Raw genomic sequence first — 26,337 nt, 5'->3', positions numbered from 1 at the left:
GCGTGGTGGCTCCATGTTTTGCAGAGCTTTGAGTTTTCTTGGGTTGGCTTCTATTCCTCGCTCGGACACCATATAGCCCAGGAATTTTCCTCCCTTTGCTCCAAATAAACATTTGCCTGGGTTTAGCTTGAGCTCATATTGCCTCAATGTCTTGCAGGTCTCCTCTACATCTCTGCACAGATCAATAGCTTGAAGAGACTTAATCAAGATATCATCGATATATACTTCCATATTTCTTCCAATCTGTTTTTGGAAGACCTTATTCATAAGCCTTTGATAAGTTGCACCTATATTTTTTAGTCCAAAGGGCATAACATTATAACAATAAGTACCTTCAAATGTTATGAAACTGACCTTCTCTTGGTCCTCCTTAGCTAAGGGGACCTGATGATAATCCTGATAAGCGTCCAGCATAGAAATGTATTCACACCCAGATGTAGAATCTACCAATTGATCGATCTGGGGTAGCGGATAATAATCTTTCGGGCAAGCTTTGTTGAGATCACAGAAATCAATACATACCCGTCATTTGTTGCCTAGCTTAGAGACCAAGACCACATTAGCTAGCCAGCTAGGGAACTGTACCTCCCTGATATAACCAACTTCCATGAGTTTAGTCACTTCCTCCTTGATGATCTGATTTTGTTCTGCACTGAAATTTCTTTTTCTTTGCATGACCGGTCGGGCATCTGGGAAAACATGCAAAGAATGCTCCATTACTGAAGGGGAAACACCCATGACTTCTTTGGGTGTCCAAGCAAAGACATCATTATTTTTCTTCAAGCATTGGACCAGCTCAGCTTTCAATGTAGGATCAAGATCGGTCGCAACATAAGTAGTAGCTTCAGGTCGACCGGTTTGTATCTGGACTTCTTCCTTTTCTTCATAAACCAGAACAGATGACTTTCTTGAATGGCATTAACCTCCATTCTTTGGATTTTCCGAGTGGCGCTGGCTTTAGTTCGGACGATCTCCACATAACATTTTCGACCTGTCTTCTAATCACCCCGCACTTCCCCGACCTGGTCATCAACAGGAAATTTAATCTTTTGATAGAAAGTAGAAACGACCACCCTAAACTCATTTAAGGCCGGCCGACCCAGTATCACATTATAAGAGGAGGAAGCATCCCCCACCATAAAGTAGGATCTTCTTGTTCTCATAAGAGGCTCTTCCCCTATAGATATGGCCAATTTTATTTGATCGAGCGGTTGTATTTCATTACCAGTGAACCCATATAAAGGAGTTACCATTTGTTGAAGTTCACTCAGGTCAATCTACAGCTGATCAAAAGCTTTCTTGAAGATAATATTCACAGAACTACCAGTGTCTATGAAGGTACGAGAAATAGCATAATTAGCTATCACAACCTTAATTATTAATGCATCATCATGGGGTATTTCTACTCCCTCAAGGTCTCTAGGCCCAAAAGTGATTTCTGGACCAGCTGCTCTCTCCATGCTGCACCCTACGACATGTATTTCAAGTCTCCGTGCATGTGCTTTTCTGGCCCTGTTGGAATCTCCATCAGTAGGCCCACTTGCAATCATATTAATGTTGCCTCGGGCAGCATTGCTCCTGTTTTCTTCTTGTCGAGCGGTCATGACGTCAGGCTGAGTTTTCTCGGGCGCCTGGCTTGTACCGGCCGGGGTTGGTAATGCGCCTTGTTGGGGCTCGACTGGGCGATATTCCAGTTTGAGTGGACTTTGTTGTCTAGGATATTGCTGCCGATAATAATTTTGCCTTTGATAATGATCCCGGTTTTCACTCTTATTTTTCAAAACAAAACAGTCCTATGTATGATGACTGCTGGTCTTATGGTACGTGCACCATCTTCTTGGTGCTTCTTGTTGCATCTCCACGTGTTGTACTGCTTGCGGATGATATTCTGGATGACGATGAGGTAGATGAAGTACTCGAGGTCCTCTAGGTGGAGGGACAGGAGCAGGAGCCTTCTCTTTAATAGAGGTAGGAGAGGAAGTAGTGCCTTCTTTCCTGCGGGCAGCTTGAGCTTCCTCAACGTTAATGAATTCAGTAGCACGTTCGATCAAGGAGTCAAAATTGACAGGAGGATTTCTTACTAGATCTTTAAAGAAATCATTATCATTCATACCTTGAGGAAATGCACTTACTAATATTTCAGTAGTAGCGTTGGGTACATCAATAGCTACCTGATTGAACCTTTTGATATAGGCTCTAATGGACTCCTTAGATGCTTGTTTAATTGAAAACATACTCCAGGGAGTTTTATGGTACCTCTTGTTGCTAGAGAAATGATGCAGGAAAACCTTCTTGAAGTCCTTGAACTTTCGGATAGATTTTTCCGGCAATCTCTTAAACCAACACTGTACGGCTCCTCCGAGTGTTGTGAGGAACATCCGGCATTTCACTCCATCATAAAATTGTTGTAATAGTGCTACATTCTCAAATTTTAACAAGTGATCTTCCGGATCTGTAGTCCCAGTGTACTCGCCGATCTGAAGATTTTGATACCGCTTGGGAAGCGGATCATCCAGTACACTTTGAGAGAACGGAGAAATGATTCTTTCTGGCGAGTTATCACTAGCTATCACCTTAACTTTACGCTTCTCCCTATCTGGTGCTTCGCCAGAGGATTCTTGAAATATAGGCTTTCGTCCTCCCTATTCCAAAGGAGTGCGAAGGAAGGCTCTGTAACACCCACAAAATTATGAGATAAGTATATGGGTGTTATTTGCTTTAGAGCCTAAAAATATGAAGAATCAAAAAGAAAAAAAAAAGAGATAAGAGAAATAAAAGAAGAGGTGAAGGTTTGAACCTTGAACCTCTCACAAAGGATAGAAATAAAATTATGTATGATAACCACTAGGATAATGAATAATATGTGAATGGGAAATGATGGGAATTGTAGTTAAATGTAAAGCTAAACTTTAGTGAAGGAACAAAGGGAAAATCAAGTGGCTTCTTTCTCTTGTTTACCTCTTGGTTAAGGAAAAAGAGTAGCAAAAGATAAGTTGTCCTTCTCCCTTTCCTTCTCTATTTTCGTGGGGTTTAAGAGGATAATAAAGAGAAGAATTTAGGGAAGGGAATGATGACATATTCTCATTAAGAAAATACATGCATGAGATAAGGAGGAAGGGAAGCAAAGTTCATTTTGGTAACTTCCACCTACTTAGCATAAAAAGGAAAGGAACTAAAGGTTTTCATTTTTTTCCTTCTCCCTCACCCTTGCCGAGACTCTAAGCCTCCTCCCTCATCTCCACAAGCCAAGTTTAGGTTTCTCCCTAAGAGAAAACTAAACTACAAGAAGGAGCCTTCAAGGTGTACCCTTCCAAGCAAGAGAAAATCAAAAGGAGTGCTAGAAGAAGAAGCCCCTACTTCCTCTTCACCAAGGGTACCATTTCTTTAAAGATTAACAAGTGATTACTAGGTAAGCTTCCCCTCACCTGTGGTACAATAGTTTGTATGGTTTTTCATGGAGTTAGATCGCTTAAAAACCTAGGACTTGCCTTAAGAAAATTCGGCCAAAAGAAGAAGAAGAGTTTAAGAAAGTTGTAATTAGATATGCTTACTATCTTTCTTGTGATATGTATTTTATGTAAAAAGTTAATCTAAGGTTTCCATGCTAGAATAAATGATGAAAACTTAGATCCATAAGCTTTAAACTCTCGGCCAAGCATGAACAAGAAGACTAGGTAAGTTTAAGACTCAAACTAAGCATGTTTCCTTATTCTTGAGTTATGTACCCTATGATAATGATGTTGTTAACTTTTCTCCTACTTGTATATTGTTGAAACTCCATTTTTCATGCCCATGAGTATTCGGCTATGTAAGAAGTAAAGGCTTAAGAGAGTTTTAAATCTAGGGCTAAGCATGCTAAGATTGTTCCTAAGACAAGGTATGAAGTTTTATGCCATAATTGTATGTTAGTTATAAATCTTATTTCATGCTTATAAAGGTTCGGTTATGATGAGATTTGAAGTCTAGGAAAGTTTAAACCAAGGCTAGAAAGCTCATGACTTTCTTGATAAAATAATATGGAACTAGTAGATGTTTTTTTTTACTAAGTTTACTAATGTTGTTCCTTGTTATGATGTCATGAAAATTGTGTAGTTCCATGATTTATATGTTTCGGCCACCTTTGGATTAAAGGACTAGGAAAACTTAGAACCCAACTTATATATGTTCATGATGCTCCTTGTGGTAAGTACTATGAAATGTAGTTATGGTTCCATGCTCTTATGCCACTAGAAATGTAGTTCATGCTTGTTAGGGTTTGGCCAATACTAGTGCAAAGGCCTAGAGAAATTTTGAAACCAACTTACATTTGTTCATGATGTTTTTGTGATAAGTACCATGAAATGTAGTTGTGATTCCTATGCTCTTATGTCACTAAAAATCTAGTTCCATGATTTATATGTTTCGGCCATTACAAGTTTAAAAGCCTAGAGAAAACTTAGAACCCAACTTATATATGCTTATGATGTCTTGTGATATATGCTATGAAATGTAGTTGTGGTTACCATGCTCTTATGCCACCAAAAACCTAATTCCATGAGTTATAGGTTTCGGCCACCTTGAGTTAAAGGGTCTAGGAAGTTTGGAATTTAAAACAAAGATGCTTATGTTGTTTCTCATGAAAATGTATAAGATATTGGCTTAAGGTTCAATACTTCCATGCTACTTGTAACCTAGAAGGAGACATGTTAGGGTTCGGCCATGATAAGTTTGGGAGCTTAAGGAACTTAGAACCCAAACTAAATATGCTTAAGTGGTTCCTTATGAAATATGATATGATATGAGCTTAAGGTTTACATGTTTGCATGTTATTTAGAACTTGTTTGCTCTACATGAAAGGTTTCGGCCATGAAGAATTTGAAACCTAGGAGGGCTTAAAAATTTAGGTTAACATGCTTATGACCTTTATTATGCTAGTATGTGAAGATATCATGAGATTTTTATATTTGTATGTTGTCTAGATATCATGCCTCTATTCATGACTTTCGGCCATATGGGTTTAGTGACCTAGATGTACCTCACATGTTATGAATGAATCAAGAGATGTTATTTAATGATTCCATGAATGGTTATGTCTTTTAGGATAAGTGATATGCTCTCTTATGTATGCTTATGATCCATGTATGTGCTATGTGCTCAATCATGCATGCTTTAGGATATGATAAAAATGATATGTTCATTATGCAAGCTTATGATTCATGCATGTGCTGTGTGCCCAAATATGCATGCTTATGATATGCTAAGTGATATGTTCATGATGTATGCTATGATTCATGCATGTGCTGTGTGCCCAAAAAAAAATGCATGTTTTATGATATGTCAAGAAACATGATATGCATGTAAGAATAAGAACTACGATATGTATGACATGCTACTTTACTTTATGTATGGCTTGTACCAAGGGTGGGCTCCATAAGCGCCCCGGGGTCGATGGACTAAGAAACGGGCCTCGTTAGGGATGGGCTCCTAAGTGCCCCTAGGTCGATGGACTAAGAAACAGGCCTAGTATGTATGCCTTGTAGGGTTCAAGACTTGCTACCTTGGATCTACATAGGATGCGCGTATTTATGTATGTGGTACAAGCCGGGGCCCCAATCATGTTGAGATTATGTTTAAGTATGTATTGTATAAGTTTTCAAAAGACATGTTGCATATGTTGCATGATATGTGTTTAGGAATTTACCATGCTTATACTTTATGATTATGCCATGATACTTTATGTTATGTTATGATATGCCATGATATGCTCTTGACATGATACATTTGTCTTTATGCCTTATGACTTATGTTTTTAATATGCTTTACGGTTTTTGTGAGTAGGAAAGGAACTTACTGAGCCATGAGTGCTCACAGCTTACTTTCTTGTACCACAGATAAAGGCAAGACATGGATGGACTAGGGGAGCAGCAGGAGGGGCTAGAAGGATGTGTGCGGTAGTGGACTGGCTAAAAGAAATTACCTGCTTTTATTTAATAAGAAATTTACCATGCTGATGTTTTTACCTTATGACTCCATGACCTTAAGTATGTGTTTGGGTATTTAAGACTCAAAAATATGATAGGTATGCTATGTGGTTCTTTTATATCTATGGTGAATTTTTAAGTAAGAAAATGTTTTTTTAAATTCTCTAAGTAAGACTTCCGCTGTGTTAAGTATGTATGTGTCGCAAGTAAACCCCGTCGCCTTAGCAGGAGGGGCGGGGCGTTACAGGCTCGAGGATGCCTAATCGGGGAAGCTGTAGCCGGAGGGAAATATACATGTTCCTCTTCTTCTGGCTGCTTTCCCCTCCAGTGCTCAATAGTCGAAATCGTAGGATTATGAGCTACCGGCAGAGTAGCCCCAGTATGAGCTTGAAGTTGTTGTTGTTGTTGCAAAGCTTTCTGTATATGAGTATTAATGAGAAAATTTAGATCTTCACGGCTAATAGTGAGTAGATTTGATTTTCCAGCCTCTTCCATCTTGTAGTCTCAGATTCAGGTGAAGTTCCCACAGACGGCGCCAAATTTGATCCTGTCTGAGAAACTAGACAAAACGGAAAGCTGGGAGAAAACCTACTACTGATGAATAATAGTACCTGTAGAGTGGCGATCCGAGAAACCCAAAGAGGATTAAGGAGAATAAAGTCACAAAATGCCCTTCTCTTGCGAAGATTCAAAAATGAGAGAGAAACTCGAATGAAGAACACCAAGATCTGGAGCCTCCAAGGTTTCCTGCGCATAAGAGACCAACCAACACTATCGTCAGTGACCTAATACTGGGGGGGAATCCCTAGCTAGGCCCTCCGACGATGCCTAACATTATTAATCCAAGTTGCTCTTCAGAAGTTAAACTTGGATTGGAAATGAAACTTAACATTTTTACTCCAAGTTCAACCGATGTGTTCTTCAGAAGTTAAACCATATTACAGAAGATGATTAAACATTTATTTCAAAGATTAGCTTCTAGGTTAAACATGGCGAGACACTAGGTCTTCTTGGGTATGAGATCATCCACCACTTCCTAGACAAAGCCTTTCAAAGAAATTTAATTTTTAAACTTCTTACAGTAACCCTCGGTTTAACTAAAAGACCTCAATAGAAGCACAAGAACGAAACATGAAATCGAAACACAAAATTGATAACACAAAACCGATAGCCTCTAGTGTTGGTATTTCAGGATCCATTCAAAGAATATGAACTAATTATGAAGCGAAAACTAATAATTAGTTATACATTTCTTTGAAGATTTAATAACCTCTTGATCTTCTATTGTATTCCTCTTCTCCTCTTGGACATCGTGTGGGCGACGATCTACCAAGATGAAATCCACCCAAACCTTCTTCTTCCTTCCAAGCTTTCGACCACCAAAAGGATATCACAACTAGGGAACCTCCTTTCTCTTCTTCTTCACCTCCAAGTATCCGGCCACCAATTGAACTCCAAGCTTGATGCTGCCGGCCACAAAGAAGAAGAAGAAAAGAAGATGATGAAGGGCATACCACCAAGGAAGGGAAGAGGAGAATAGAAGATGTGTTAAAACATAAGGCACCACCTCCTCTTCTTTTATAATCCTTGGTGAATGCAAAAAACGAAAGTTTAAAATAAAATTAAAACTTCCTTTTAATTCTCTATCATGGTCGACCAAACCCCTTTCATCAAATAAGGAAAAATTTTAAACAAAAATTAAAAGCTCTCTTTTAAAATCCCTTTTGCGGATACCTATAAAAGGAATGTTTTATAAAATTAAAATCTCTCTTTTAAATCCTTTTGTGGATGTCTATAAAAGAAAAGATTTCAATAATTAAAATCTCTCTTTCAAATCCCTTTTATGGATCTCTATAAAAGGAAAGATTTAACAAGATAAAAACTCCTTTTATTTCCTTTTGTGACCGATCTAAAAAAGGAAAATTTTATAATTAAAATCATTCTTTTAAATCCTTTTTATGGATCTCTATAAAGGAAAGATTTTAACAAAAAATAAAATTTCCTTTTCTAATTTATGTGTGGTCGGCCCCACCAAGCAAGGCTTGACCGACCCTAGCTTGGGCTCTAAGCTTGGCTTGGCCGGCCCCTTGCTTGGACACCAAGCAAGGCTTAGCCGGCCCTAGCTTAGGCTTAAGAAGTTGGGCTTTGGATGGATATAAGGCTTTATATAAGAGGCTACAATAGGGACATAGAGGAGGAATTGTCTTTGGTCTCCTGATGAGCTCGAGCTTCCCATGTTCGCCCAGAACACCCAACTCAAGTTTATCAATAATAAGTCATACCACTAAAGAGTTATTATTGAACTACCGCACCATTCCCAAATTATATTATGGGCTCCTTCTTATCATGAATGTGTTAATCTCCCTGTATTTAAGATATCGAATGCCCATTAATTAAATGAGTTACTAACACTCACTTAATTAACATCTAGCTCCAAGAGTAGTACCACTCAACTTTATTATCACGCCAGACTAAGTCCACCTGCAGGGTTTACATGACAATCCTTATGAGCTTCTCAAGGGGATATCATCAACGTAGATAACTAGGACACAATTTCCTTTTATAATTAACAACATACCATATAAATAATATTATTTCTCAACTTATCGGGCCTATTGATTTAATGAACTAAATCTCACCCATTGATAAATAAAGAAATAAATACTAAATATATGTGTTTATCATTTTCAGGATTAAGAGTACGCACTTCCATAATAATAGAGGTCCTGTTCTTTTATGCAATCAGTATAAAAAGAACAACCTCAAATGGTCCTGCTCAATACACCCAGAGTGTACTAGTGTAATTTTATAGTCAAAATAAACTAATACTAAATCACACTACGACCGTTCCAATGGTTTGTCCTTATCCATTTTGGTCGTGAGCTACTATTTATAATTTATATGGAACTGATAACATGATCTTCTGTGTGACACCACACACCATGTTATCTACAATATAAATTAAATGAACAACTATATTTAACATAAATGAAGATATTTGACTAATCATGATTCTTATTTCATAATAAATGTTTATACAAAAAGTTAGGCATTTAGTATACATTCTAACAAAAATATATCATCCAAAACAATATGTCATAAACAAATGAAGATAAAGTCAAGATGATCTAAACAAAATATAAAATTCATATTCTGAACAAGTATATAATCACTTGAAAATTTCTCGCCTCGGAGTTTTAGAAGCGAAAGTATTAATTAAGTTTGCATAATCAACTTTCTCAATCACTTTTTTCTCGATAGATAACATAGCCAAGCCATTTAGTCTTTCTTGTGACATAGTTGATCGGAGATAAGTTTTGATCAATTTCAACTTGGAAAAACTCTTTTCAGTAGATGCAACTGTAACTGGTATAGTCAACAAAATTCAATAAGCGTTATAAGCATTTGGATAACAACCATCCATTTTCTTTAAATAATTTAGCACATCAATCGCTCTTTTTGATTCTATTGGTAAAGAGTGTCTTAACAACTTTAGTTCTAGATATAAATATGATCCATCAACATCGGAGTGCCCATCATGTGTTAAAGAATCTTGAAGATTGACACATGAGTGCAAGAGACCATCATCATCAATAGACTTCAATCTCTCCAAACTAAATAAAAACCCAAATGTTTCTTCATATTTTTGAAATTATTTAAACTGAGATTGAAGTCAAGAAAGATCTTGATCAATTATAAATAGGAAGTAATTAACTCGAAAAGATTCTTTAGGAGATTGGGTTACCTCTTCACTGCTGATCTCATCAAATTATCTCTTTCTTCGAATGATGCGTTTTTCTCGAAAAATAGGTTCAATTCCCATTTCACTTGCAATATGTTCAGCTTCGATTAATGCTTAATCAAATCCAGATTCTCTAAATTCTTGAAGAGAAGAAATAATTGTTGGGTGCTACTTGGAATTCTGTTCTGTTTCCCTTGTTCAAAAATTTGTATAAGAACAGAACTTTTCCTAGCAACCCATGTGCTCTACAGAAGTTAAACTTGGATTGCAAACAAAACTTAACATTTTTAATCCAAGTTGTTCTTCAGAAGTTAAACTTGGATTGGAAACGGAACTTAACATTTTTACTCCAAGTTCAACCCATGTGTTCTTCAAAAGTTAAATCATATTACAGAAGTTGATTAAATATCTATTTCAAAGATTGACTTCCAGGTTAAACATGGCGAGGCCCGGAACAGGTCAGGATGACCGGATGCTTATGGGAAAGGCCTCGAAGCAGGTCAGGGTGACTGGATGCTTGCGGGAGGCCCGAAGTAGGTCAGCTAACTGAATGCTCGTGGGGAGGCCCGGAGTAGGTCAAGGTGATCGGGTGTGGATGCTTGTGGGGAGGCCCAGACCGGATGCTTGTGGGAAATGCCCCGAAGCAGGTTAGGGTGATCGGATACTCGCAGGGAGGCCCGAAGCAAGTCAAGATGACCGGATGATTGTGGGGAGGCCTGGAGCAGGTTAGGGTGACCAGATGCTCGCAGGGAGGGAAATAGGTTAAGGTAATCGAATGCTCGTAGGGAGGCCCGAAGTAGATCAAGGTAACCAAATGCTCGTGGGGAGGCCCGGAGTAGGTCATAGTGACCGAGTGCAGATGCTTGCGGGGAGGCCGAGAGCAGGTCAGTGTGACTAGATGCTCGCGGGGAGGCCTGGACCATGAGAGTAATTGTGGTCCTTCGTTTGAGGGGAAGATTGTTGGGGTTCAATCAAAGTCCCACATTGGAAAGATTGAGCAAAGATCATGAGGTTAAAAGGATGCATGATATCTTCATTGGCATGAGGCCTTTTGGGGAGAGCCCAAGAGCAAAGTCATGAGGGCTTAGGCCCAAAGTGGACAATATCATGCCATTATGAAGATATGTGGGCATCCTTTGTATAAAATCTTACAATTAAATAATAAGAGATATTATAGTAATAACCTTAGTGGATTTTTTAGGAATTTTTAGAAATTTTTTGAGATTTAATTGGATCTCGTATGACGTATTTAGAGGGGATGCATTTATGGGCATGAGAAAAACCTGTTTAGAATACCTAAAGGTGGGAGTTGATTGAGAAATCGATCTAGAGTTTAATTTAAAATCCCTAAGTCCTAAGTTATAAAAGTACCTCCCCATGCCCTAGCTCCCACATCGCCGAAAACCATCTTCCCCGAGCCATCTTGCGACGTCGCCACCGCCGAACCTCTCTCTCCTCCACCAAGGGCTAGCGGCTCCATCCTTCACCGTCGTCAGAGGTCCGACCCTCTCTTCCCCCTCTCCATCTTCTTCTACCTTCATCCAAATCCAGTTTGGATGCCAAACTTCTCCTCACGGACAGAAGGCAGAGAGCATCTCCGTCTAGTACCGCTACTGGAGGGAGCACTTCCGACCACCTTCATCCGCCGGCCTCACCTCCTCCGCCGAACTCCTTCCTTCCCTCTTCCTCTCGCGAGTCCCGCACCCTAGCCAGCCCCTCTTCCTCGCTCGAGTGCCACAAACATCGTCGGCTCTTTCTCACTCGCACGAGCACCACAAACCACAGCCGACGATCTCATCTCTCTCGAGCCATAGTTGCCGATCCTCTTCTCTCTGAGTCGTGCCCTAACTGATCCAATAAGTGAATTCCCTTTTGTAGGTAAGGATTCTGTGAGGTAGGAGAGAGGTTCTGTGTTACTAGGAGGATGAGTAGATTGCAAAACATTTTTCGTTGATGTCCTTATTTCTCTTATGGTTTTCTTTCAATCTTCTTGGAGATTTGGATGTCTTGTTTTGATCCAATTTTGGTGTTGTGCTTGTTGTTCATGGTACCTATGGAAATATGAGACAAATTTTGGAAGTTTTTGATCTGTTTCTAAATGTTGCTTTGTTGCTCATGGTACTTTCAAATTTTTGGACATATCTAGGAAGATTAGGGGTTTCGATTAATGTTTTCCTTATAGTGAATTGATGCTGGGTTCTTCTTGTGGTAATTGAGGATATTGTAATAGATTTGAGTGGATTGGGGATTGTCGTTGTTGTCGCTTTATTTTCATGATGGTTCCGGACTTCTAGTATTGATCGATAGAACGAGATTTGAGTTTTGATGTGTTCTTGCCTATTGCTACTAAATCGGAAGGCTGCTAGACAGATTTGATTTGAGAGTTAGGAGTCTATATTCGATGTTAAGCTAGGTTTCTTTTGATAGTGAACTATTGGGACAGAAGATAGCTAATTTGTGTGCGCTGGTGCAGGACGTTGATTGAGACGATTGACGTGACGGGGCATGTTTTGGTTCAGGCTACATATTTAAGGTGGGTACTTCTTACTTTGACTCTCTTTAGTTCTTTGGAACTTAGTGCATGAGCTATTATCTTTGGATAATGACTGCTTTACCTTGACTCCATTCGTATTTTTCTTGTGCTTGATACTTCCACTCAAACCTTTGAGTTATTCATTTCTATATCCATACAATCTTGTTGTCATCTATGATATTTAGCAGATATTAGATATCGACCTTGTATGGTTTGATTGTTGTTTATTTATGTATCGTATTGAGCATGCTAGCTTCATGTAGCATACCTGATTCCTAGTTACATGTATATGATGACTGTTGTAATTTGCGCATCATATCATTGCATATATGTTAACGATAAATTCTCCCTTAGGGTTGAGAGAGCCGTTAACCAGGGTCGCACGCTCGACCACTCGAGAGGGTGGTAGCTGTAGCAGATGTCGCTTGTCTTGTCGTGCTGCACTCGGTCACTCATGGGTAGTGCCAGCTAGAGTTGCGAGCAGCAGGGACTCCCTTCGCTGTGTAGCTAGTTAGCTACTCAGCACCTGTCCACTCGATCACTCGAGAGTAGTGACGGCCTTTGAGTGGTACAGTTGTCATCGATCCGGCCTCTCTACCATACAGGGGCCGTGGTGAAGAGAGGTGGGCGGGGTGACCATCCGTGCATATGCTATTATTATTATACCAGCTGATGTTGTTGCTTACTTATGTTGTTGTTGTTTACTTATGTTGTTGTTGCTAGTTTATGCTACTATTTCTTACTTATGCTGATATGTTTACATAGGTTGAGATTTATACCTGTGATATGTGTTTAGGTACTGACTTACTTATTGTTAATATGTTTTTACCTCACATGATACTTTCGTAGTGATGAACAGTTCAATAATCGATCGGTATTACTCCTGATCTTCTATTACCTAGCCTAGGATATTGTTTCAAGTATGAACATATATTACGGTTATATGTTAGTATCTGTTATTTCCTTTATGAGACTGTATACTATTGGCTCACTCTGTATTTGTATATTATGTTCATGTACTATCTTTCTTTTACTCGCTGAGTTCCAATACTCACCACCCCACAAACTGATTTTTCTTTCACCAGATAGCAGGTAGATGAATCAAGGATGCTTGGAGAGTCCTAGCTGACAGTCCCACTATACTCTCGAGGACGGATTTCTTTTCAGTCTTGTTTCTATTCGGTGGTATATTGATTTTGCTTTTTTTTTTTTGTTTTTTATAAGTTAATGTGAGTTTGGAGTCTAGTCCGGTGGTTACAGGTTTTGTGGTTAATGACTTTGCTAGTAGTACATTCATATTTCTTTGTGATTTCCACTGTGTTTATTTCCAGCCGTGTGGGCTGTTATTAACTGCGTGGTTGTTTTTATTTTTGTTCCAGCCGAGTGTGCTGAATATATATAACTGCATGATTGTGAATATATTCCAGACGTATGTAGCTGATGTATTTTGTATGTATGTATGCTTTAGATTGTCACCGGTACAGGGAAGATGCTGCCGGATTTTTGTCTGGTAGGAACTTTTCTGGGGCGTGATAATTTTATGGTATCAGAGTAGGTTTACGATGCCTGTTTTTCATGTTTTGGATTTTTGAGTTAATCTGATACTAATTTATTTGGTATCAGAGCCTGGTTCGAGTCAAATGTTGGGTTTTGTGTTTTTAGGATTTTGATCTTGTTTTAATTTATGATTTTTTGAGTTAATCTTATACCAATTTATTTGGTATCAGAGCAAGTTTTATGATGCCTATTTTCTTGTATTTTTGATTTCATGTTTTAATTTTTCTTGATGCGACTTTTCGAGTTTTGGGACCAGGCAGCGATAGGAATCTCCAAGCTATAGGAGGTATGTGGTATATTGTTATCATACACTTCTGTTATTACTTGACTAGTTGTTTATACCATATATGACTTGTGTCGTGTCGGTCATTAGTTAGATCCATCAAGCACTGCTAGAGATTAGGGATTACAGTCTCATGGGATTTCTTTTACCATACCACCAGTATTATTAGTTTCTATTATCACTAGTTGGGTAGTGGATAGTATCTGCTAAATGTCATGTTGCTTTGATTAATAGAGGACCGATTTACCTTTGTTGACTTGGTCAGTAGAAGACTGATCCATTCTTGTCAGTGTAGTTAGTAGAGTAGAGTTACTTTTATTAGTTCGGTCAGTAGGAGGCTGACTTACTCTATTTCACGAAGATTCCGATCTTTAGGTTATTTGTGTTTGGTTAAATAACCTAGAAGACATATTTGAGTATATGACTTGTACAGACGTAGAATGGATTGAATTAGTTTTATACCATTGTTGGCTTGATTAGTTTGTAGAGGATTGATATATCCTATTCCATGGGGACCTTGACCATGGACTGTATGTACTTGGTAGGAGGTTGAGTGACCCTTCAGACTTTGGATGGTGATTCTTGTATTGTAGAAACTTGAGCATTTGGAAGGATAAGAATATGATTGGTTTGTCTCACTAGAGATTTATGATAATAAACTTCACCACTAGATATTATCTTTGTAGTGGTACAACATGGACGTGCAATGTTGAACCATGGTGGATATATCTATGTTATTAACAATGGGTGTTGAAGGTTGGATGGTTTCCTTTTACTCTATCATTGTTCAGGAGGCTAGCAGGTTTGATTGATGATGTCGATAGTTTGAGCGCTTTATATAGATGTTGGAGGATCTACTGATAGTGGATTATGGATTTTTGAGGTAGTTGACTTACCCACGGTTGGCTAGATAGTAGTGGGGGAGTAGCAGAAGCAGGGTGAGCTCATCACCCACAGAGTTATCTTTTACAATTGGAGATTAGTTATGATTCTAGGATGGAGTAGTTGATGAGGATGCTGCTTGATTGTTACCCTTGATGAGGATCTTTGAGTTAAATAGTAAATTTGGGGACCAAATTTTTATTAGTGGAGGAGAATATAAAATTCGACAATTAAATAATAAGGGATATTAGAGTAATAACCTTAGTGAATTTTTTAAGAATTTTTAGAATTTTTTTGGGATTTAATCGGAACTCGTATGACGTATTTAGAGGGGATGCATTTATGGGCTTGAGAAAAACCTATTTGGAATACCCAAAGGTGGGAGTTGATTGAGAAATCGATCTAGGGTTTAATTTAAAATCCCTAAGTCCTAAGTTATAAAAGTACCTCCCCATGCCCTAGCTCCCACATCGCCGAAACCCATCTTCCTCGAGCCATCTCGCGACACTGTTGGGATGTATACTATAAGCCTAGCTTTTGTATGAACATCTGTTTTTGAGATATTTTGAAATGAGAATCACTTTGGTCAAATGTCTACATTTTATATTTCTATATATGTCAATGCAGTTGTCCATTTAATTTATATTGTAGATAACATGGTGTGTGGTGTTACACAAAAGATCATGTTATCGGTTCCTTATAAATTATAAATAGTAGCTCACAACCAAGATGGATAGGGATAAATCATTGGAACGGTTCTAGTGTAATTTGGTATTAGTATGTCTTGAATATAAGATTACACTAGTAAACTATGTGTATATTGAGCAGGACCATTTGAGGTTGTTCGATTTATACTGACTATATAAAAGAACAGAATCTCTGTTATTATGGATGTGCGTCCTCTTAATCCCTATATAATAACAAACATGTATACTTAGTATTTATTTCTTTGACTTATCAATGAGTGAGATTTATCCGTTAAATCAATAGGCCCGATGAGTTGGGAGATAGTATTATTTATATGATGTGTTGTTGATTATAAAAGGAAACTGTCCTATTTATTTAGGTTGATGATGCCCCCTTGAGGAGCTCATAAGGATTATCATGTAAACCCTGCAGGTGGACTTAGTCTGACATGATAATAAAGTTGAGTGGTATTACTCTTGGAGTCAGATGTTAATTAAGTGAGTTGTCAGTAACTCATTTAATTAACGGACATACGATATCTTAAACACAGTGAGATTAACGCACTCATGATAAGTAGGAGTCCATATTGTAATATGGTATTGGTGCGGTAGTTCAATAATGACCCTTTAGTGGTATGAGTTATTATTGATGAACTTGAGTTGGGTGTTCGGGTCGAACACAAGAAGTTCAAGTCCATCAGGAGGCCAAAACCAATTCCTCCTCTCAGTTCCTGTTGGAGCCTCTATAAAGCCTCGCATTCACCCATTTTGTTTTTGCTTCCTACCCAAGAAAGGGGTCGACCACATCCTTGCTTGGTTCCCAAGCAAGGGGTCGGCCAAACCTTGCTTGGAGCCCAAGCAAGGGGCCAGCCATAAAAAAAGAAAAAAAAAAGGGAGTTATAAAAGGAAGCCTTGGGAGCTCCGGATCTGGGTTCTCTTTGGTCGGATTTCTTTCACGTCATTGGATCTTCGCACAAGGAGGGCATTCGGTGACTCTATTCTTCCCGATCCGCTTTGGGTTTCTCGGATCGGTGTTCTATAGGTATTATTCTTCACCAGCAGTAGGTTTTTTCTCCCGGCTCTCCGTCTTGTCAAGCTTCTCAGACAGGATCAAATTTGGCGTCATCTGTGGGAATTTCACCTAAATTTGAGACTACAAGATGGAAGAGGCTGGAAAATCAAATCTACTCACCATTAGCTGTGAGGATATGGATTTCCTCATTAATTCTCATGTACAAAAAACTTTGCAACAACAATAACAGCAACAACTTCAAGCTCATACTGGAGCTACTCTGCCAGTAGCTCATAATCCAGCAATCTCAACTACTGAGCATCGGAAGGGAAAAGAACCGGAAGAGGAAGAACATGCATATTTTCCTCCAGCCACAGTTTCTCCGACAAGGCGTCCGCGAGCCTTTCTTCGCACTCCCATGGAGCAGGGGGGTCGAAGACCTGTGTTTCAGGAATCTTCTGGCGAAGCACCAGATAGAGAAAAGCATAAGATTAAAATGATAATTAGCGACAGCTCACCAGAAAAAGTCATCTCTCCCTTCCCTCAAAGTGTACTGGATGATCTGCTTCCTAAGCGGTATCAAAATCTTCAGATCGGTAAATACACTGGGCCTACAGATCCAGAGGATCATCTATTGAAATTTGAGAATGTAGCATTATTACAACAATTCTCGGATGGGGTAAAATGTCGGATGTTTCTTACTATACTCGGAGGAGCCGCACAACGCTGGTTCAAGAGATTGCCAGAAAAATCTATCCAAAAATTTAAGGACTTCAAGAAAGTTTTTCTACACCACTTTTCTAGTAACAAGAGGTATCATAAGACTCCTTGGAGTTTATTCTCAATTAAGCAAGCATCCAAAGAGTCCATCCGAGCCTACATCAAAAGATTCAATCAGATCTGGTGAGAAATCCTCCTACCAATTTTGATTCTTTAATTGAATGTGCCACTGAATTTATCAATGTGGAAGAAGCCCAAGCTGCCCGCAGAAAAGAGGGCATTACTTCTTCTCCTACTCTGGTTAAGGAGAAAGCTCCTGCTCCTGCTCCTCCACCAAGGGGGCCTCGAGCGATTCATCCACCTCATCGTCATCCAGAATATCGACCACAGGCAGTACAACACATGGAGATACAGCCAGAGGCACCGAGAAGATGGTGCACTTATCATAAAACTAGCAGTCATCATACTGAAGACTGATTTGTTTTGAGAAATAAAAGAGCAAACAGGGAGCGCTACCAAAGGCAAAACTATTATCGACAACAGTACCAACAGTACCCTAGGCAGCAAAGTCAACTCAAATTGGAATATTGCCCGGTCGAGCCTCGGCAGGATGCATTGCCTACCCCAGCCGGTACAAGCCAGGTGTCGGAGAAGGCTCCTTCTGAAGCCATGACAACTCGACAAGAAGAAAACAGGAGTAATGCCGCCCGGGGCAATATCAATATGATCGCGGGTGGGCCCACTGATGGAGATTCTAATAGGGCCAGAAAAGCACATGCACGAAGACTTGAGATCCATGCTGTGGGGTGTAACATGGAACGAGCAACTAGTCCCGAAATAAGCTTTGGACCTAGAGATGTTGAAGGAGTGGAAATACCCTATGATGATGCATTAATAATCAAGGCCATGATAGCCAACTATACTATTTCTCGTACCTTTATAGACACTGGTAGTTCTGTCAATATTATCTTTAAGAAGGCTTTTGATCAATTATAGATCGACCCGAGCGAACTTCAACAGATGGTAACTCCTCTATATGGATTCACGGGCAATGAAGTATAACCGCTCGGTCAAATAAAGTTGGCCATATCTCTGAGGGAGGAGCCCCTGATGAGAACAAGAAGATCTTATTTTATGGTGGTGGACGCCCCGTCCTCTTATAATGTGATACTGGGTCGACCGACCCTAAACGAGTTTAGGGCGGTCGTTTCTACTTTCTGTCAAAAAATTAAATTTCCTGTTGATAACCAGGTCGGGGAAGTACGAGGTGATCAGAAGACAGCTCGAAAATGTTACGTAGAGATCGTTCGGACTGAAGCTAACGCTGCCCGAAAGATTCAAAAAATGGAAGTCAATGCCATTCAGGAGAAGCCGCCTGTTCTGGTTTATAAAGAAAAGGAAGAAGTCTAGATTCAGACCGGTCGACCTGAAGCTACTACATATATTGCGGCTGATCTTGATCCCACTCTGAAAGCTGAATTGGTGCAATGCCTGAAGAAGAATAATGATGTGTTTGCCTGGACGCCCAAAGAGGTCTCGGGCGTTTCTCCTGCAGTCATGGAGCATTCTTTACATGTCTTCCCAGATGCCCGGCCGGTCATGCAAAGGAAAAGAAATTTTAGCGCAGAGCAGAACCAAATCATCAAGGAAGAAATAACTAAACTCATGAAGGCTGGTTACATCAGGGAGGTACAATTTCCTAGCTGGCTAGCTAATGTGGTTTTAGTCTCTAAGCCGGGAAACAAATGGCGGGTATGCATTGATTTCCGGGATCTCAACAAAGCTTGTCCAAAAGATTATTATCCGTTACCCCGGATCGATCAACTGGTAGACTCCACTGCTGGGTGTGAATACATCTTTATGCTAGACGCTTATCATGGCTATCATCAGGTCCCCCTAGCTAAGGAGGATCAAGAAAAGGTCAATTTTATAGCATCTGAAGGTACTTATTGTTATAATGTACCCTTCGGACTAAAAAATGCAGGAGCAACTTATCAGAGGCTTATGAATAAGGTCTTCCAGAAGCAGATTGGAAGAAATATGGAAGTATATGTCGATGATATCTTAATTAAGTCTCTTCAAGCTGTTGATCTGTGCAGGGATGTAGAGGAGACCTGCAAGACATTGAGGCAATATGGACTCAAGCTGAACCCGAGCAAATGTTTATTCGGAGCAAAAGGGGGAAAGTTCCTGGGATATATGGTGTCCGAGCGAGGAATAGAGGCCAACTCGAGCAAAGTCAAGGCACTTCAGAACATGGAGCCACCGCGCAACATGAGGGAAGCTCAAAGACTTACTGGCCGGATTACAGCCTTGTCTAGGTTCATTTCCAGGTCGGCCGATCGTAGCTTCCACTTCTTTAAAATACTCCAGAAGGCAAACAAATTTCAATGGAACGAGGAATGTGATAAGACCTTCCAAGAGTTTAAAGATTACTTGTCTACCCTTCCTGTATTAGCTAAGCCTATAGTAGGAGAGACCCTCTGGGTGTATTTGTTAGCTAACGAGAATGATGTAGGCTCTGTATTAGTTAGGCAGGAAGGGAAAGAGCAACAACCTGTATATTTTTCCAGTCATTTATTAAAAGAAGCTGAGTGTAGATATACTACACTAGAAAAGTTGGCTTATGCATTAGTGTTGACTGCTCGGAGATTGCGCCCATTTTTCTTAGCACATGAAATCGTTGTATTGACCAACAGTACGCTCGGACGGGTGCTACTCAACCCAGAGGCATCAGGCCGGCTGATCAAATGGACGACTGAACTTGGTGAATATAACATACAGTATCAACCTCGCTCGGCCATCAAGGCACAAGCTCTAGCATATTTCATTATAGAAGTTCAAGGCCCCGAGGAAGAAAATATTTGGAAAGTTTATGTGGATGGCTCCTCAACGAGACAAGGTAGCGGAATTGGTGTTCTTCTTATATCTCCAAGGGAAGACAGACTCCAACTTTCTATCAGGTTGAATTATAGAGCTACTAACAATGAGGCAGAATATGAAGCCTTGATAGCTGGATTGCAAGTCGCTCGGCATATAGGAGCAGCTCGGGTCCTCATCTATTATGATTCCCAATTAGCAGCTCAACAACTATCAGGTAACTTTGAAATTAATAACGACGGGCTCAAGTTATATGTTGAGGCATTTGATAAGTTGAAGTCCCAGTTTCAAGTAATAAATATACAAAAGGTTCCTCGGTCTGAAAATCAGGCAGCAGATGAATTGGCTAAACTGCCTCCGCTATAACACCATGGAATTTGGATCGGCAAGTGGAACAGACTCTGCTAATATCTTGTATTGAAAGACAAGCTAACGTAGAAATACAAGGCGACTGGAGGGCACAAATTATATTGTATTTACAGCAAGGCATTCTTCCCAGAGATACAGAACAAGCAAGGATATTTAAGAAGAGAGCTGCTCAGTATACTATGATAGGGGAGCAATTATATAAGAGAGCTTTCTCCCGGCCTTTGTAAAGTGTGTTGGCCCAGAAGATATATAATTTATTCTACATGAGGTTCATCAAGGCTCGTGTGGTAGTTATATAGGAGGAAGATCCTTAGCTCGTAAAATTTTATTAGCAGGATATTTCTGGCCTACTCTACACAAAGATGTCAACAAATTGGTAAGAACTTGTATTTCTTGTCAGAAACATCAAAATATTCCGCATCATCCTACGCAGTTATTGAGGACCTCCATAGTTTCCTGTCCCTTTGATCAGTGGAGCATGGATATAGTGGGTCCATTTCCTATGGCAGCTACACAAAGAAGGTTTTATTAGTAGCAGTAGACTATTTCTCTAAATGGGTAGAAGCAGAACCACTTGCTCGGATTACCGAAGATGCAGTTATTAAATTCTTATGGAAAATATCATATGCAGATTTGGTTTCCCTCATAAGTTAGTTTCTGATAATGGAAGGCAATTTCAAGAAGATAGAATCCTAGATTGGTGCAACAGTTATGGCATTATTCAAGCATTCACCTCCGTGGCGTATCCGTAAAGTAACGATCAAGTAGAAGTAACCAATAGAGAAATCATAAGGGGCTTAAAAACCAAACTGGATCATGTTGGAGGTAGCTGGGTAGATGAATTACCCAGTGTTCTTTGGGCCTATCGTACTACACCTCGAGAAGCAATAGGAATTACTCCTTTCCAATTAGTTTATGGAGGAGAAGCCATAATTCCCATCAAAGTGGGAGTAGAATCTGATAGTGATAGGCTGAAGTTATATGTCGATGCATTTGATAAGTTAAAATCTCAGTTTCAAGAAGTGAGTATACAAAAAGTTCCTCGGTCTGAAAATCAGGTAACAGATGAATTAGCTAAATTGGCCTCTGCTATAGTACCATGGAATCTGGATCGGCCAGTGGAACAGACTCTGTTAATATCTTGTATTGAAAGACAAGCTGATGAAGAAATACAGGGTGACTGGAGGGTACAAATCATATTGTATTTACAGCAAGGCATTCTTCCCAGAGATGCAGAACAGGCAAGGATATTTAAGAAGAGAGCTGCTCAGTATACTATGATAGAGGAGCAGTTATATAAGAGAGCTTTCTCCAGACCTTTGCTAAAGTGTGTTAGCACAAAGGATATACAATTTATTTTACATGAGGTTCATCAAGGCTCGTGTGGTAGTCACGTAGGAGGAAGATCCTTAGCTCGCAAAATTTTATTAGCAGGGTATTTCTGGCCCACTCTACACGAGGATGCTAACAAATTGGTAAGAACTTGTATTTCTTGTCAGAAACATCAAAATATTCCGCATCATCCTACGCAGTTATTGAGGACCTATATAGTCTCCTGTCCCTTTGATCAGTGGGGCATGGATATAGTGGGCTCATTTCCTATGGCAGCTGCACAAAGAAGGTTTCTATTAGTAGCAGTAGACTATTTCTATAAATGGGTAGAAGCGGAACCACTTGCTCGGATTACCGAAGATGCAGTTATTAAATTCCTATGGAAGAATATCATATGCAGATTTGGTATCCCTCATAAGTTAGTTTCTGATAATGGAAGGCTAGTTCAAGGAGATAGAATCCTAGACTGGTGCAACAATTATGACATTATTCAAGCATTCACCTCCGTGGCATATTCGCAAAGTAATGGTCAAGCAGAAGTAACCGATAGAGAAATCATAAGGGGCTTAAAAACCAAACTGGATCATGTTGGAGGTAGCTAGTGTTAGAGTGTATACTGAAAGCCTAAGCTTTTGTAAACATTTATTTTGAATAAAGAATCATATTTGGTCAAATTATCTACATTTATTTGTAGTTGTTCAATTAATTTATATTGTAGATAACATAGTATGTGGTGTCACATACATAAGATGATGTTATCAGTACCTTATAAATTATAAACAGTAGCTCACGACCAAAATGGAAAGGAACAAGCCATTGGAAGGTTGTAGTGTAATTAGGTATTAGTTTATCTTAACTATATAATTATACTAGTACACTTAGAGTGTATTGAGTAGGACCATCAGAGGTCGTTTCCTTTTATACTGACTTTATAAAGGAAAAAAGACCTCAGTTATTATAGAAATGTGTGCTCTTAATCCTAATATAATAACAAGCACATATATTTGATATTTATTTCTTTAATTTATCAAAGGATGAGATTTAGTTCGATGAATCAATAAGCCCGATAAGTTGGGAAATGATATCACTTATTGTGTGTGTTGTTGATTATAGAAGGAAACTGTGTCCTAGTAATTTAGGTTGATAATGTCCCCAAGATGAGCTCATAAAGATTGTCATGTTAAACCCTGCAGGTGGACTTAGTCCGACATGACGATAAGGCTGAGTGGTACTATTCTTGGATTAAGATATTAATTAAATGAGTTGTCAGTAACTCACTTAATTAGTGGACATTCGACATCTTAAACACAGGGAGACTAACACACTCATAATAAGAAGGAGCCCAAAAATGTAATTTGGGATTGGTGCGGTAGTTCAATAATAGTTCTCTAGTGGAATGAATTATAATTGATAAAATTAAGTTGTGTGTTCGGGGCGAACACGGGATGCTTAATTTTATCGGGAGACCAAAACCAATTCCTCCTCTCGGTCCCTATCGTAGCCTCTTATTTATAGAGTACTATACCCACCTATACCCACCTTTGTACCCATGATATAGGGGCTGGCCAAGCTAGCTTGTGGTTCAAGCTAGGGCCGACCAAGCCTTAATTCATGGGTGGCCGGCCCTAGCTTGAACCCAAGCTTAGGTGACCAGCCCCATTAAATTAAAAAGAATTTTAATTTTTATTATGTGGAAGATATAATTTATTAAAGAGAATTAAAATTAAAATATCTCTCTTAAAAGGATCTACAAAAGATTAAAGAAAGAGATTAGATCTCTTTCCTTATTTGTAGATTGGAAAGATATTTTATTTTTCTCTTTGAAAATTATTCACATGTTGAAAAATTAAAATTATAGAAATTTCTTTTTATCAACCATGAAGGAATTATAAAGGGAAATTTTATTTTTTAAAATTTCCAAAGACAAATAAGGAAGTTTTAATTGTTGATTGAAACTCTCCTAATTTATCTATTTGAGGTGGTCGGCCATGATTAATTGATTAAGAAATTTTATTTAATTTTTTCTTAATTAATTGTTGTCAAGGAAAGTTAAGAAAATTTTATTATAAATAAATTTCCTTATTTGCCAAAGCCAAGGAATATAAAAGAAGGGGTAGGGGTGCCTTCATGGGTTACAACTTCTATTGTTCTCTCCCTCTTTTCCTTGGTGTTGTGGTCGGCCATCCTCTCTTTCTCTCTTCCTCTTTGTGGTGGCCGAATTCTTCATCTCCCTTGGAGCTCTTGTGGTGGCCGGATACTACTTGGAGAAGAAGAAGAAGGAGGAGAGAAAGCTTGCATCCCTTGGAGCTTGGTTGGTGGTTTTCTTCATCCTTGGTGAAGCTCTTGTTTTGGCCGAACCTAGCAAGGAGGAGAAGAAGGTGTGTTGGTGATTTCTCATCTCGGAAGATCGTTGCCCACACAACGTCCGAGGTTAGAAGAGGAATACGGTAGAAGATCATGAGGTCTTTCTAAAAGGTATAACTAGTAATTTTTCCTTTCCGCATCATACTAGTTATTTTTGGAAATAAATACCAAATACAAGAGGCTTACGATTCTAGTATTTCGAATATGTTTTTCGATGTTGTGTTCTTTTTTTTTTACTTTTCCTTGTGATTTGATTGTTCCTTTGGGTTAACCTAAAGTTATTTTAGGAAATTAAATATTAGCTTTCCTTAAAAGGTTTTGTCTAGTCGATGGTGGTTGCTCCCATATCCAAGAAGGCCATGTGCCTCGCCACGTCAGTACTGGGAACCAATTATGGAAATTAATATTTAATGGAATTAATAACTTAGGTGATTTGGATCGAACGTGTTAAGTTTCGTAGGAGATCCAAGTCTAAACCTAAAAGAACAAATAAATTAAGTTTTGGATCAAACGTGTTAAGTTCCGCAGGCGATCCGAAATTTAATTTAAAAGAACACATGGTAGCTAGGAAAAGGTTCAGACCTATGTACAAAATTTTTGTACAGTGGAACCTCTAGGTTTTCCGAGTAGCAACCAACAGCTAGGTAGATGAATTACCCAGTGTTCTTTGGGCTTATCGTACTACACCTCGAGAAGTAACAGGAATTACTCCCTTCCAATTAGTTTATGGAGGAGAAGCTATAATTCCCATCGAAGTGGGAGTAGAATCTGATAGAAAACGACTATATGATGAAGGCAATGTTGGTCGACGACTCATGGAGCTAGACCTGATAGAAGAAATTAGAGACAAGGCTGTAGCTCGACTCACCTCATATCAACAACGAATGAGGCAAAATTATAACAAAAGAGTTATCCCGAGATTTTTCCAAGTAGGAGATATGGTATGGAAGCATGTTAAACCCGTTGGAGATGTCAGCAAGTTAGCACTACAATGGGGAGGACCTTACAAAGTAATAGAGAAACTCGCATCAGGTTCATATTATCTTAAGGATACTGAAGGAAGAATTCTTGAGCGTCCCTGGAGCGCAAATCACTTACAACCTTACCGAACCTAATGAGATCACATTATTCAAAAGTATATCTGGAAGAACAAATCCAAATTAGTTGAAGCAAGATTCTCGGCGAACTGAAGACAAGTATGCTTATAGTATGTACTCTATTTCTTTCAAAAGATACAATGCAAGACAAGCATTGCCCGAGAAATAAATGTGGCTCAAACAGTTTGACAATCATTGGCCAAACTTTTATAATCTATTCGAGCGATCAACGATTGGGAACCCTAAGGAAAGACCTACACAATTTCCTTAAGAAAAACTTAGAAGCCTTAAACCATTACAAGGTCAGTGCAAGCATTATAGTTTTGTATTAGAACATAGTCGATCGGGAAATCTCATGAAGTAACTCGGACGGGTCTTCATGGGAGAAACCGGAGACTTTAAACTATCACAGAATATAGTCGATCAGGAAATCTCATGAAGTAACTCGGACGGGTCTTCATGGGAGGAACCGGAGACTTTAAACTATCACAGACCATAGTCAATCGGGAAATCTCATGAAGTAACTCGGATGGGTCTTCATGGGAGGAACTGGAGACTTTAAACTATCACAGACCATAGTCGATCGGGAAATCTCATGAAGTAACTCGGACGGGTCTTCATGGAAGGAACCGAAGACTTTAAACTATCACAAACCATAGTTGATCAGGAAATCTCATGAAGTAACTCGAACGGGTTTTCATGAGAGGAACCGGAGACTTAAAACTATCACCGAATATAGTCGACCGGGAAATCTCATGAAGTAACTCGGACGGGTCTTCATGGGAGGAACCGGAGACTTTAAACTTATTAGCTAGAGCCCTAGAGCCAATCATTTGATGATTGTATTATGGACTTATTGTATCATATTTTTATATTAATAAAGGCATTTGTTTGGTTATTATACTTACTTGTATTGGTGC

The sequence above is a fragment of the Zingiber officinale genome, chromosome 2B, assembly GCF_018446385.1.
Source record: "Zingiber officinale cultivar Zhangliang chromosome 2B, Zo_v1.1, whole genome shotgun sequence".
NCBI classification, from domain to species: Eukaryota; Viridiplantae; Streptophyta; class Magnoliopsida; order Zingiberales; family Zingiberaceae; genus Zingiber; species Zingiber officinale.
Note: the sequence above shows the minus strand (reverse complement) of the source record.